Consider the following 15,842-nt stretch of genomic DNA (forward strand, 5'->3'; position numbering starts at 1 on the left):
AGAGTGGTGCATTGGTGATAAAAAATGACTTGTTAATTTTCACTTCCATAAACTGTACATTTAACAGTATTTTACTCTAATATTACATAAAATATAAGGTTACATCTATTACAGTTTCACATATTACAAGGCAACTTAAGCAATGAATAGGTTTTTACAGCATTTTTATAATCTTTCACAATTAAAATGATTTTTTTTTTACAGTGCATGTAAGCTCTTAATAGCTTTTAGCAATTTAATGTTTAATGGTCCCTTAATCTCCCCTTCACATTTTTAACAATGATGATTAAACCATTAGTTATGTGGTCTGCATAACCATTTAAAGCAAATTCATAGCAATTACATCACATTATTAAGAGCCACTCTATAGTAAGACCTCTAATCCAGTCACTTGGACTCAGTTGATGTAAAATGGGTGGAAATACACAGACAATCACTGATACATCACGAACACCCTGCCCTGATTTCCTTATATGTGCATGTTGCATATTTAAATAGCACATTTGCATATTTATTCTATGCAAACATATTTTTCTCTTAATTGAATGCCGTTCAAAACACGTACTTAATTCTGATATTTACACACAAGTCTTTTAAATGTATTTCTTGATTACAGATTGTTCTGTTTTGTAATAGCATAGATTACTTTTTTCAGGTCTAATGTAAACACAAGAAAAGAAGAAATCTAAGATCCTAGAATGAAACAATAATTTAACCTTTCTCTGTTAATCTGTGAACACAAGACCCCAGAGCATGCAAAATAACATTAGATCTACTGTTATTAGTTATTGTTCCTTATTATCAGAGTGTTTTTTTCTTTTCCAAGCAGCATTGCAGGAAATTCCCTGAAAATCCTATTGAACACACATTTTAATTTCATTTTTGTAGTTTAATCGTGTAGAAGGCAGCATAAATAATCCAATGGGATTAGGTCGTGTTTTCTTTTTTTTTTTGTCTTTTCAAATACTTTCATTTTGGCCTCTTAAGAAAGCATCTATCACTGTTGTAACAGAATGAGCAGAGACTATTTACGCAAAAGCAATTACAACCATTTATACTGTATCTGAACAGAAACAGGCCTGCTTGGTCACATTTAATCATACTGCATCTGCGTGGACTACATATATACAATAATTTGAGGATAAATTGAAGAAATTAGACATTTCTCGCTGTCCAGATGTTCTTGTAATCCAACTGAAGATTTAAGAGATGTAATAGGAGTCATCGATTGACAATAATTCTAATATACTTATTGTGAATTAAATCCTGCTCCAAATCTTTCCTAATAATCCCCTTTATACAGCATCACGTGTATTACATGTATGTGAAAGAGTGTACGTAAAGAGAGCGGCGGAAAATCACATGGTGTAACCTGTCTTTCAGCCTGTCTTTCGGAGTAAGGCAAACTATTAGATGTATTTAAAAAAGCTGAGAGATTTTTAACTAGAACCCATTCTGAAAGCATTTCAAAGGTTTTAGCCACCATTACTTACATAAAAAGGCTATGTAATTTTATATGAGATCATTCGAGCTCCTTTATGAACTAAGAGTCAAATAATTCTAGCAACATTCAAAAATCATGTTCATTGCAACATAATAATGCATCACAGAATAATAAGGTGAACTAATTAATTGTTCATGAATATTGAAAAACACATTTATCCTTAGTTTTCTTGCGGTTCAAAAATTCAATATTTCAAGGTACATGAACTTCCGAAAGTGTTGCTGAAAGCTGTATGTTGGTAAAACTTCAAAAAAGTAGACTTAGATTATTTTCTTGATCACAGAGCTATTTTGGAAGTGTAACATTATATGGTTTTTGAGAAAGAAAAAAAAAGATCCTTTTATCCTTAGTGAAGGTAACAGCCCTGAAATTTCCCATAATGCTCTGCTGCACGTTAAAACCTCATCCAGACTCTCATTTGTTATGGATGGCATTAGCCTGTTCAAATCCAATTCTCATCCACCAACATACTACCTTTTATAGATGGAATATAAAAGGATAAAGGAGCTAATGCCTTTTTTGATTCATTATATAATATTTTTCTGAGAGCAGACAAGGGAAATTATAATAATAATAATGGAATAATTTAAATAAATTTACTTTAGTTAATGTGCTCTGCGTGGGCTGGCTAATCTGAAGGAAATGTTCAGTAAATCACAAAAACAGGGAGAATCCCAACTAAAAGCAAATCCTCTTTGACTCCCTCGCCACCAATCACTTTAGTTCATTTGGACAAGACTAGCAAAAATAAATAAATAAGTCAAATAAAATAATGCACATCATCTATCCTATACTACCAAAAAGCCTGTGCGCAGAGTTTAGCATGTGATAACACTGAGGAAACCCACATGAAGAACAGACTGAATAAAGTGACCTCTAACCTCTGCACATTATACGCAATAGATCTTATAATTCAGCTCACACTAACCAACCAATAACTAGGATCAAACAATAACAGTATTCCTATGCAACTGAGTTTAATTTATGATTAAATATGAATTTGATAAATTGCAATAAATCAGAAATTAATTTATCATGTGTTTGCCATAATGAATCAATATTTTACACACCCAGTTTGTTAAACCCTTCCGCAATTAAAAATTATGGTAATATCCCTCATTTCTTTTGAGTCAGCATGTATAAACTGCACATACTGTATAGGCACTTTAATAGCAATTCTAATTTTTGGATTTTATAAATGTAGCTGCTAAAATTTCATGGTTTTATTTATTTTTAAACTTTTAAATAGCAGTGCATCAGTGCATAACACTCATTTCAGGTATTTATAAAACAGATCCAATGGACTGTCCACTTTAACATCTCTGCTTCACAACAAGAAAGAAAAGAATGTTTTGGTATTAGCAAGAGATTTGATGGTATGTCCTCACTTGAACATCTCCTTTCAATGTCATGCTTTACAACAAGAAAAACACAATGCTTTGGTATTAGCAATAAAAAATTATGAGGATTAGCTGTTCTTTGTTCCAAAATGAAAGGACAGTCAGTGATAAAGGGGATGATTACTGTCACTGTGTAAAATCCCCTTAGCATGCATCAGGAAGCCAGCCGGCGGAGCAAAGATCAGCGCTAAAGCAGCAATCATATGATCTCAACTTTAATCAGAAGTATCCCACATGGAAAGAACCTATATGAGGATATATGCACATATATGAAACCTATATGCAGTATATATGCACATATATGATAACATATATGCTGCATATATGCGTATATATGCCACATATAGGCAAAATTGAGGTGCATATATGTGCATATAAAGGCCATATAGGTCTCCTGTATTGCTTCTTTATATCCACATATAAGCCCTATATGTACATGTAAATGTAAATTTCGACATTTTGGGCTTTTATTTATGTTGTCTAGCAGCTATGGATTTTAATAATTTTACTAATATATAGGTAAACATATAGGTGCATATATGCACACATATATATACATGCATATATGTACATATATTATAGGAAAACGGCCAATTTTATATATGTCACATATATTAAAAACATATATCAAAACCTACATTAAAACATATATGTTTATATAGGTTATTTCCGTGTGGGATAACAAAAACATATTTCTGCTTTATCATTGTAAAGAGTCCTTAACTGTGTTACAGCGCTTATTCAATATTAAAAAGCGACAGAAGAGGAGCTTTTACTGGCAAAGCTGTTCCAATCAGATTTGAGAGAAATAGCATTCAGAGCTTGTTAAAGACATTGTACAGTTCAGCTGACATTTACAGCAGTGGAACAAGAGCTCTGGAGGCAATTTTTTGCTAATTTTTCCCAAATCTTGTGAAATAAATTTAACTGCCATTCAAATAATAAATTATATCAAGCAGCTCAAGTAGTAGGCCTATACTCAAGCCCTAAATCTTACAGCCTTCTCCCAAAGTCTTCATTCTTTTGTTCAGCTGGCTTTGCCACCCTGTTGTCATTAACCCTGATTGAGCTCCGAACAGGAATTGTTTAATATCCGGATAACCTGGTCATTTCATTGTTTTGTCCTAACAGGGCATTATTACAGTAATGAGAGCGAAATCAAATCACTTAATGCATTATGTTGTGGGACAGGCTCTCAGCAAACCTGCCAAATCACTCTTCACATTTGTTTTTAATTTAAGCAATCCAGTAGAAGACTCATTAGTGGGTGAGAAGATTAACTCAGATGTCTGCCTCCTGATGTCTTTCCTTTGACAATTTAATCTGTGTTAACTTGGATTTAATTTGGAAAACCATGATAGAATCGGCTGAAGCACAGACCTTTAGTCTAGCAAATGATAATGCTTGTTATATGCTTAACTGTACAAAAATATCAAAACATAATTTCCATAGTGACTTTAGAATTCAGATTCAAGCATTCTTTTGAACAAAATGGACATACATTATCACTGGTGCATTCCTGTACTTTAAATTATTAGAGCAAGATACAAGCACACATTTCAAGAAAAATGTTTCACAAAAGTAAGTTATTATTAATGCATAGATATTAATACAATGCAATACTTAATGGAACTATTGTATAGCCTTCAAAAGTTTGGAGTCTGTAAGATATTTTTATGTTTTTGAAAGAAAAGTCTCTTATGTTCACCAAGTATGCATTTTTTTTAATCATAAATAAAACTTCTATATAAATATACCTTAAAATCGAATTTAATAATTTAAAATGTGATGATCAATTTATCAGCAGTTTGAAGTCTTCAGAAATCATATTTATATGATTTGGTCCTCAAGAAACATTTGTTATTATCAGTTTTGAAAACAGTTGTGCTGCTTAATATTTTTGTGGAAACTGTGAAACATTTTTCTTAGTATTCTTTGATGAACAGAAAGTTTGATTGATTAACAGCATTTTTAGTTACAATGTTACTTTCACTTATGATCAATTTAATGCAACCTACCTAAAAAAAAAAAAAAACTTTTAATAGTGTCTCAAAAGTCACTATACCCAGAATAGTGAGTATTTCAGTTTCTCCTGTTTTGAAATCATATCTTCCAAGGCCCATGTCATATTAGCAAAATTATAATCACAACAGAATGTCCTTCAAGAAAAAAAAACCTCATAAATTGCCTGATCACCATCTCTCTATCCTGGCAGCTGCAGAGGACGCCGGCTGCCTGTCATCGAGCATATGTGCAAAATTAGCCACAGAGTGCCTGTCTTACCCCAGGGAGGGAGACAGACGGGTCATATCTGCATGCCCCACTGCACCCTCATGCCAACCACTACAGACATGCAGACTGCACCAGTGCCACAACTAGTGCTGCCTCACTGGAAACATGAAGAGGAACCAGATTTATTCTCCAAACAGTCTTCTGATTTTTCTTAACTTAATATTTTGAGCTGTTGAAAAATGGCGCGTTGACGCGATTATTTCTAAAAGTTTTGCCCGTAGCCTATTTTTTTTGCTTTCAACGCGATTAACATGATTTACATGAAATTAATTTTATTCTGCTTCATGTAAACGCTGGTTAGAGGAACTCTATAAATGTTTCTGGGTTCATAATGTTCACTGTAGTGACATATAAACATAACACACCACAAATAAACAACTGATTTCGGTCAGTGATTGCGTTACGGAAGGACATCTTAACGGTAAAAACAGCCTACTTTGCAATTTTTAAGAGGCGAATAAAATTCCACACAGAAGCACATTATTTACGATTAACTCTGAGAATCGTGATTAATTTTTAAAGTTATTTTTTTGGGCTTCTATGCCTTTTTTTATTTGGATAGGATAGTAGAGTGACGACAGGAAAGAGAGAGGAGCAGGATCGGGAATCGAACTCGGGTCGCCGTAGTTGCGCTGTATGTTGATGCACTAACATGCATGTAAACAGAAAAACATCTTATTATCTTAAAACACGTAAAACTGCACAGACACACACACAGAGAGAGACAGACAGGCTATAGCTATAATCAGATTTTATTTTTTAATTTTCAGTAATCATTTCCAGTGATGAAGACCCCACTGGGTATTGAGCATTATTTCCTAATTGTCATGTTTTCCGCCAGTTTAATAAATTATTATTTTCTGCAGAGTTTATTTGACCTTAATTTTGCTTTAATTTAACCTTTGTTTATATGTGACCACACAAGTTTAAACCCTTATAATACAAATTAGTTTAAAAAATACAAATAATGAAATAAATAAATGTAGTTTGAAGTGTAAAGAATAAGCAGTGTCTTAAGTTTCACTTAAAGTTGTGTTTGTTTACCACATACTGAACTTTTGATCTCAAATGAGAGGACGGGATAGTTCATTTGTCATCTATTGTGAATCAATGTTTGCATTTAAAAAAAAAACGATTTTCTTCTTATTTTCCTTTTCCTCCTTTTTTTTCAATCTGTTCTTAGCCTCATTTGGCCTAATCCTGCAGCTGCAGAGGGTGGGGTGGCTGCGGCGGTGAGTGGATGGTGGTTGGTGGTAAAGCAGGGTGAGAGGGACTCAGAGGACCATGGGGACAGGCGCTCTCCCGTGTTTATGGTGGATTACGGGTAATGGCACTTAGCTGAGAAAATGAGCTGAATGTATAGTATGCCCTCATGGGTTGTGGTTGGTTTAAATGCAAGAATTCACTTGCAACTCACCTATTTCTTTTTCTTTTTTTAAATAAAAATGGTTAGATGTTAGTTTAATGCCATATTTACTATTCAGATATTATTTATTTTAAAACCGTCATCACTCCAAGCCTCTTCCTTTTATATTCATTGTTAATTTCCATATGACATATCCATTGTTTTTCATATATTTGTTCTTAAAAGGCACTTTAAGTGAATTTTGAATCTCTAGAATCTTAATCCAAAGGCAATAGTATAGTTATCTTGTCATTCTTGAGGAAAAGATGCTTTTATATCTTTTTAATATAGTCTTTAGGGCTTACAGTATATGAGAATGAGGCGGATGGGATGGCCTTGGGGAAAGGGAAGCCTGTGCACTCATGGAGCTCCACTTCTGCATCCCTGTGACAGATTGGAGCCAGATTGGGAGATGTTCTGACTAGGGCTAGGAACTTGCAAGGCTGTCCCACTCCTCAAGGTTAGTTATTGAATGCTAGCACATGACATCTGCCACTCAGCATCAAACGCCACAGGGCTTAGGACACTTCATCAAGCGCCATGTTTCCCTAATTAATGGAGTTCATGTCTTTTTTTTTTAATTCCCTAAGATTTCTTGTATCTTGTAAGTTATTGTAACCCTCAGAGAGGTGATTTTATATAGTTATTTAGAAAAAAATATTATATTTATATATATATATATATATATATATATATATATATAAAAATGTGAAAATATATTTGTTACATGAGAATGAAATACTTACATTGTGACCTAACAGTTAAAGGCAGTTTTCTTTCTGCCATTAATGTGGTGGATGTTCAACTAGAATATTGAACTATAATCATCATTGTGAGAGTTGGTAATCCATGTGCAAGATTGCTCTTTCTTTCCCCTCCACCCAGATTTGAACCATATGCCTCATAACATATGTGATTATTTTTAAGATGGACATAAAAAAGGACAATAGTCTCTCCACTTTTAATAATCCCTTTGTCCGATTTAATATCGCAACTATTATTCAAATCAAAGGCAGATTTTGTTTTCATTGTTCTTTTATAATACTCTTATGATTTCTCCCTATCACTTTCAGAAAAGTCCTCTGCCAGTTAAAGCTAAACCCCTCCTATCCTTCCATTGAGGACAGGGGGTGCGTTTGGTCGAATTAAGTTCAGCGTTTCCAAATTTCTAATATGGCGAAAGTGTACACGTGTTATTTCAATCTACATCTGTTTAGTTCATCTGATCTTGTGTTACAAAATTTAAAGCCACCAAAACTCTGTTAACTTCCAGTTTGTGCCTCTAAAATATGAGGTTACTCTGACCCATGAGAAGCCAACAGGATTTTTCATTTGAAAAATGCAGCTGGCTCCACTAAGGTCATGGGTTTGATTTCCAGGGAACATGTAATATATGTATAACTTTGCGTAAATACACTGTTCAGAGGGTAGAGTTCCATAAGGTTTTCAAAGTTTTTGAAAAGAAATGAATTTGATTAAAAAAAACTATAGTAAAACAAAAATATTATGAAATAGTATTTCAATGTAAAATAATTGTTTCCTCTTTTAATAATTTATTCCTGTGATGGCATTCTTTACTCCCGTCTTCGGTGTCGCATGATTCTTCAGAAATTATTCTAATATGCTGATCTGATGCTTAAGAAACATTTCTTATTATTACCAATTTTAAAAACAGTTGTGCTGCTTAATATTTTTATGGAAAGCATGATACATATTTTTTCAAGATTCTCTGATAAATAGAAAGTTCAAAATAACAGCACTTACTTGAAATATAAATCTTTTGTAATATTATAAATGTTTTTACTGACACATTTGGGCAATATAAACTTGCTGAATAAAAGATTTAATTTATTTAAACTTTTATTAAAAAATCTTACTGACCCCAAACTTTTGAACAATAGTGTATGAATGAAATAAAGAGGTAAGGATAAGTAAGGAATAATGTGAAGTCAGTGAAAACAAAAGTAATATTGATTTGAATTTATATAATTTTCCTATGTGACACAAGAACACAGAAATCAGTTGGGTCATTAATTAATTATAGTTTAGTGGTCATTATATGAAAATATCCAGCTGCAGAATTCCACAATTGAACAATCAGAATCAAGCATTCCCGAGCGTATATTGCCTCATTTAGGTAAAGTGTGCATTGTCTCTTTTTCTCCATGGCATTTCACAGTGACAGTTGGTTGTCTGGACAGACAATGTGTCACTGATCACGACCTCATAATGAGGCCTTATCTTTTAATTGACCTGATTCCTTCTAATTAGCACACTTTAAGGAAGTGGGGAGAAAAAAAAGAGAAAGAGAGAGAGAGCAAGACAGGAGTGACGGGGAAAGGGAAGGAGTGGGAGAAAGAAAAGAGAGTGATCACTGTCTAATAGGTTAAGTGAGTCAGACAGGCCTGTGAATGCGTGTGAATAGTGTCTTTGTTAGCTAAGCTAACTGAACAAGACACACAAAGGTCATTAGTGGACACTTACTCATTACACAAACCTAGCGCTCAACTGGTGGTTAGGGGCATTGTACTTCCCACTGTTAACCTTTATCTTTTCACTTCCGTTGCATTTCCTCCCCTAATAGTTTTTTTTTTAGTCTGAAATTATGAGTCAAGGGTCTAGTAACTAGTAACCAGAGAGTGTAACTATGGCAGTGATTTAATTAAACTACATTTATTTTTATCTTTTCCAAAAATAAGATACATTTTTGTGTGTGTAGCTTTACAGTCAATCATCTGATAGCTATATGTATTCACTATCATTTCAGTTTTTTTCAAATTTTTGGGGTCAGTAAGATTTGTTAAGAAAATTTAAACTTTGTCAGCATGCATTAAATTGATCAAAAGTGACAATATAGACATTTATAATGTTACAAAAGACTTCCATTTCAAATAAATGCCTATTCACGGGAAAATCCTGAAAAAAGCACAGTTTCCACAAAAAAATATTAAATAGCACAACAAGAAATGTTTCTTGAGCACCAAATCAGCATATTAGAATAATTTCTGAAGGATCATGTGACATTGAAGACTAGGGTAATGACTGCTGAAAAGTCAACTTTGCCGTCATAGTAATAAATGACAATTTAAATGTATTAAAATAGAAAGCACTTATTTTAAACTGCAATAATATTTCACAATACTGTTTTACTGTATTTGATTGAATAAATGCATGTTTGCTGAGCATAAGAGCTGTCAAAAACGTTTAAAAATCTTTCTGACCCCAGACATTTGAACGGTATAGCCTCCGTGTTGTTATGCCCTTTTTGTTAGTAGCTTGTAGCTAATAACTCTTCAAAAAGGTGGTTTAATTTTAATTGCACATTTTTCGATTATGATTAGCTTGTACCTTGACAAGCTAAAGTAAGTTGCTTTCCCAATACAGGCAGTAAAATACAGACATATGTCAAAACCGCTATTTCAGCTATTATTTGGTTGATATGATTATTTGCAGAAAGAAACTTTCCAGTATTGAATATGTGCATTAATTATATCAGGGTCACAAAGCTTTGCTGATCATGTGTGACCCAAGCTGTGCAGTTTTAGTGAAAGTGTTGAAGATGGGACCCTTGATGGACCAGAGGATTAAGATCAAAACTAATTCCTTGTTTAACCTGTGAGTCTGACCTATGATATTTCATATTGCAATATAAAAAAATAAACATAAGTAAATTTTTTATATAATGATAATAGCATACATTTAAAAGTAGATATTTAAAATGTTTTTTTGTAAATATGAAAAAAAAAATTGTCCATGCAATGAAGTGTTCCAGTGTTGATAGGACCCAAGCTTCTTTAAAATTTCTTCTTTTGTGTCCCACAGAAAAATGGCAGTCATACAGGTTTGGAATGACATGAGGGTATTTAAATGATGACTGAATTATCTTGAACTATCCCTTTAAATTTCAAAACTAGCATCTTACCAGAATCTAGATTTGTTCGGATGGCACGTGGCTTATTTGCATATAAACACATACATAATTAAAAAGGACAGCTAATAGAGGTTTAACAATATTTACAAAATGCCTCTGACCCTGCGCATCCCCTAGTAATCTTTAATCCTAAACTGTTACACATAACGGCGAGTGCAGTTACACTGTTTACGCTTTTGGCAGATTTGTAACGTGTCTTGCGCGCTGCGTGGCGTGGCCTCACTTCAGACGTGAGATTACCACAAGACTATAAAGCTCTAAGAAGACCAAAAAACCCCAGATTTACAGACATCAGAGATCATTAGTGGTCTTGACTAATTTACAAAACTTTAATCTCACGACTACCCATTGTTTACATCACTGAATTAGGTTAATCTACAAGGAGGGCTATTTGCATAAATGTGCATTTTTGAATAATTAGTGGGCCAGAGGCGGTGAATGGGGTGTGATTGGAGGGGGTGACGCGTGGCCAGACTATTGTTGCCCCCTTATCTAGCATAAACAATGGACCAGCTAAACAATTAAAAACAAACTCAGTTGGGTCTGGTGTTTATAGAGCATTGTTGAAGATGACCCAGGACATAATCACTGTCTGGATACAGAATTATAGCAATTACTGCTATCGTTTACAATGTGCCACGCAAACACTCAAGATTCAAATTATGAAACAGTTCCTTTCCCATCTGCCAAATTGCCTTGTCTTTAAACAATTAAAGCTTTTGTTTTTAAATTAAAGCTATTTTAATACATTTAATTCGAAATCATCTTGAATTGTCAACCCAATAATACAAATTCTGTCAAAATGTATCCACCCTCATGTTGTTCCAAACCCAAAAGGCTTTTTCCTGCTGTGGAACATAAAAGAAGATATTTTGACAAATATTTTCATTGAATTTTTGTTGGTAACCAAACAGTTTCTGCTCTCACTGATGTCCATTTTTTGTTTTGTCAATACAATGGAAGTCAATGGGAACCAAAATTTTGATTATCAATATTCTTCAAAATATCTTTTTGCTGAACAGAAGAGAGAAAGTCATACGGGTTTGGAACAACAAGAGTGTGAGTAAATGATGACAGAATTAAATTTTTTGGTGAACTATCCCATTTAGTTTAGTTTATTCACCCTCATGTTGTTTTAAAGCTGTATATATTTCTTTCTTCTGTGGAAGACATTTACATTACATTACATTTACATTGAATCATTTAGCAGACACTTTTATCCGAAGCAACTTACAAATGAGGACAATAGAAGCAAACAAAACCAACAAAAGAGCAACAACATGCAAGTGTTATGACAAGTCTTGGTTAGCCTGATGCAGTACACGTAGCAAGTGTTTTTTTTTTTTTTTTTTTTTTTTAAGAAAACGAGTAGATTGAACATAGAAAAAGAAACCTAGAGTTAAGAAAAGAGAGTTAAGAGAGTGAAGAAAAGCTAGCAGTTAGAGAATACATATGCAATTGATAGAGGGTCAAGTGTGTGTGTGTTTTTTTAAATAAAAAGAAGAGTTAGAGGGTCAAATAAAGATGGAAGAGATGTGTTTTTAGCGGATTCTTGAATATGGCTAAGGATTCAGCTGCTTGGATTGAGTTGGGCAGGTCATTCCACCAGGTGGGAACAGTTAATGAAAAAGTCTGTGAAAGTGATTTTGGGCCTCTTTGGGATGGCTCAATAATGTGTCGTTCACTTGCACAATGCAAGTTTCTAGAAGGCACATAGGTCTGAAGAACTGAATTTAGGTAAAGGGGTGCCAGAGGTAGTTTTGTAGGCAAACATTAAGTAGCATTTTGTAGGCAAACATTAAGCAGCTATTGGTAGCCAGTGCAAATTGATGAATAGAGGTGTGACGTGGATTCTTTTCGGCTCATTAAAGATTAATCTTGTATCGGCATTTTGGGTTACTTGTAGAGGTTTGATGGAATTTCCTGGAAGACCTGCCAAGAGAACATTGTAATAGTCAAGTCTGGACAGAACAAGAGCTTGAACAAGGAGTTGTTAAGCATGTTTCGAAAGAAAGGTGGTCTGAGGAATTCAGCTTATCATCAATCACAACTCCAAGGTTTCTGGCTGTTTTTGAAGGAATGTTGATGAGCCTAACTGGAAGGCGAAATTGTGATGAAGTGATGGGTTTGCTGAAACTACAAGCAGTTCTGTCTTAGCTTGGTTGAGTTGAAGGTGATGGTCCTTCATCCAGCAATTAATGTCTGTTAGACATGCTGAGATGCGAGCAGCTATCGTCGGATCATCAGGATGGAATGAGAGGTAGAGTTGAGCGTCATCAGCATAGCAGTGATATGAAAAGCCATGTTTCTGAAGGACAGAACCTAGTGATGCCATGTAGACAGAGAAGAGAAGTGGTCCAAGAACTGAGCCCTGAGGCACCCCAGTCGCTAGATGTTGGGATTTGGATACCTCACCTCTCCAAGATACCTTGAAGGACCTATCTGAGAGGTAAGACTCAAACCACTGGAGTGCGGTTCCTGAAATGCCCTTTCTCAATGGGGTTAACAGGAGGATCTGGTGGTTGACCGTATCAAAAGAAGCAGATAGATCCAGCAAGATAAGTAATGAAGACTTGGAAGCCGCTCTTGCAAGTCTTAGGGCTTCAACAACTGAAAGCAAGGCAGTTTCGGTCGAATGTCCACTTCAAAGACAAACGTTAAAAGACACTCAAAGGTCTAAGGTACCCTATTGGTAACACTTTAGGGACCAATTCTCAGTATTAACTATCTGCATATTACTAGAAAGTCGTGGCCTAATGGTTAGAGAGTCGGACTCGTAATCCAAAGGTTGCGGGTTCAAGTCTCGGGCCGGCAGGGATTGTAGGTGGGGGGAGTGAATGTCCAGCGCTCTCTCCACCCTCAAAACCACGACTGAGGTGCCCTTGAGCAAGGCTCCGAACCCCCAACTGCTCCCCGGGCACCGCAGCATAAATGGCTGCCCACTGCTCTGGGTGTGTGTTTACGGTGTGTGTGTGTTCACTTCTGTGTGTGTGCACGTTGGATGGGTTAAATGCAGAGCACGAATTCCGAGGTCACCATACTTGGCAGTATTTCACTTCATTTCATATTGGCTGTTTATTAAAGCACATATTAATGCCTTATTTTGCATGACCATATTTTAGATCCCCCAATCCTACCCCATAAACTTATCTAAACAGTTACCTCACTAATTATTAATAAGCAGCAAATGAGGAGTCTATTGAGGCAAAAGTTGTAGTTAGAATTGGTCCCCAAACTGAAGTGTGACCAAACTATTAATGAAACCCCTAAAGTCTGCAACATTTTCTAAAACATATTGCATTGCACTTTACTAATCCACGTTCTAGTATATCCAGCATGGAAGCACAAAAATCCATTTTTAGCAGCAGTTTAGCTTAATTTGGAGTGTCTTCCCAAGGGACAAATTCACATAATATAAGTGATTCATAGCTCTAACTGACTGGCCAATTTCTCTTTGCTTTTGAGTGTAACTGATCAGATGACCTCTGATATCCCTTCTGTGTCTGTGTGTGAATATATGAGTGTGTGTGTGCAGAAGGTTTTTAATTAACCCGGCTCTCTTAGTCCCAGGTGGGCTCTTCCATGCTTTTGTACTTATTCCCCAGAGAGGGAGAAAACCGCGTCCTAACGCCTCACACGCTCTCTGTAGCACACGTCCTCGCACAATGCATCTATTTGAGCGTGTGAGTGGGTGTGTGTTAGTTTTTTGCCTTTATTGCTCTCAGTGGTTGGTAACAGATTCTAAAGATGTTTGTCAGTATAAGAAACACATTTAATACTGATTAACAAGTCATAAGGTTTTCAGTACCATGATCTTAAAAATATAGTTTACCCAATAATTCAAATTTTGATTTTGTCATCATTTACTTGCCCTTGTGTTGTTCCAAACCTGCATGACTTTCTTTTTTTGCTAAAAATTTCTTTCCCCCCAATACAATTAAAGTCAATAGTGTTTAGTGTTGCTTAAAAGTCTTATTTTGTGTTCCAAAGGAGAAAAAAAGTCATACAGGTTTGAAACAACACGAGGGTGAGTAAATGATGACAGAATGCTCAATTTTGGCTCTTTAAGTAAACCTTTACAAATTTGTTTACTGTTATTAATTATATGTGAAAATTGATACTTTTTGAAAGAGTATATTCATTAGAGCATGTTTGAACCTTGCAGGGTTTTGTGGCTTTTTTCACCCAGAAAACTGGAAAACTGGAAACATCCAATGAAAATAAACATCAGGCACAGACGAGCAATTATTAGAGTGAATGTAAGGATAGTGAAGCAACAAAAGGCAAACCAGTTTCAAAATCAGAGAAAATGAATGACTAAATCTCATAGATTTGTGCATCGACAGATAAGCTGCTGCGGAGCTAAGAATGCAAAAACCTAATCTCAACATAAATTATTTACCACTCGAGGATGAATACTTTTCTGGTGTGATTACAATTCACGGCATTAATGTGGCATACGTTAAAAAAAAAATGATCATCAGCTTACAAAATATTACCCTGTCAAAACGCAAATCGTTGCCCTCAGTAAATTCTAAATTTTGTGCACAAATGCTGTTAAGCCTGTTCTCCTCTAATACAGCAAAATGATTATCTGGCTGGTCTCCCTTTGCATGTTTGAAAGCAGCCGAATGGACATCTGCATCGGTTTTTCATTATTATTATTATTATTATTATATAAAAGATTATATAGGGTTGGGATGAGGGCATTTCATTTTGCTTACAATTAATATACGCTTTATTTTGTCCTGGTTTGGGACAAATAGGATGCTGGGTTACAGCTTGTTTGTTTGTTGTTTCAGGATGAAGCTTATGTGCAGCTGACCTTGATGATGCAGCTTTCTTCTGACTGAATTTCTTAGACTACTAAGTGATCCTCGCAGAGTATTTGTGGGACATTAAACAAGTTGTAGAGGGATCATCCAGTGTTGTTGAAAAGCAATGAAGTCCAGAGTGATGGGAAGTCATTGCGCACTGATGATTGGTCAGATTGAGTTTAAGTAGCGTGTGTCATGTTCTTGATGATTACAAATCAGCTGGGATCTTAATAGACTGGGTGAAGCATCTGGAGATCTAAGGGCCCAGATGTTTGCACAACAAACACATAAAACCTTCGACCCTTGAGCACAGATACACACAGCTACCCAAGAATCGAGGATTTGGATTTAGATTTGAACATCTGCCCAATGTTGTAAAGTGACAAAAAGCATCCTTGACATTATTGGGTTTTTGAGAAATCTTGTTCCTCTAAAGCCATTCAAGAAACATTTGAAGGTCCTGTGGTCCTTATTCTGGTGTACACTGAAAAAA

The sequence above is a fragment of the Barbus barbus genome, assembly GCF_936440315.1.
Source record: "Barbus barbus genome assembly, chromosome: 30".
Taxonomy (NCBI): domain Eukaryota; kingdom Metazoa; phylum Chordata; class Actinopteri; order Cypriniformes; family Cyprinidae; genus Barbus; species Barbus barbus.